This window comes from Plectropomus leopardus, unplaced genomic scaffold (assembly GCF_008729295.1).
Source record: "Plectropomus leopardus isolate mb unplaced genomic scaffold, YSFRI_Pleo_2.0 unplaced_scaffold67853, whole genome shotgun sequence".
NCBI lineage: Eukaryota > Metazoa > Chordata > Actinopteri > Perciformes > Serranidae > Plectropomus > Plectropomus leopardus.
Window position 1 is genome coordinate 1 of NW_024674670.1, and position 275 is coordinate 275.

Here is a 275-nt window from a genome sequence, read left to right on the forward strand (position 1 = left end):
TTGGAGTCTGCACTTAGGGGGACGAAGGCGCCCGGAGGCACCTGCGACTGCCCCAGCCGCGGGGAACGCGGGGCGTTTCCGATTGATGGCAAAGCGACCCTCAGACAGGCGTAGCCCCGGGAGGAACCCGGGGCCGCAAGGTGCGTTCGAAGTGTCGATGATCAATGTGTCCTGCAATTCACATTAGTTCTCGCAGCTAGCTGCGTTCTTCATCGACGCACGAGCCGAGTGATCCACCGCTAAGAGTTGTCACGTTTTTTTCGATTGTTGGGAAA

At 58.9% G+C, this 275-nt stretch overlaps 1 non-coding gene across 1 annotated transcript; it reads right to left on the reverse strand.

Annotated features, from left to right (window-relative positions):
* Positions 1-94: 94 nt before the first annotated feature.
* Positions 95-248, reverse strand: LOC121939946. Its single transcript, XR_006105549.1, has one exon. It is a non-coding gene; the product is annotated as a 5.8S ribosomal RNA (ribosomal RNA).
* Between the last annotated feature and the right edge of the window lie 27 nt (positions 249-275).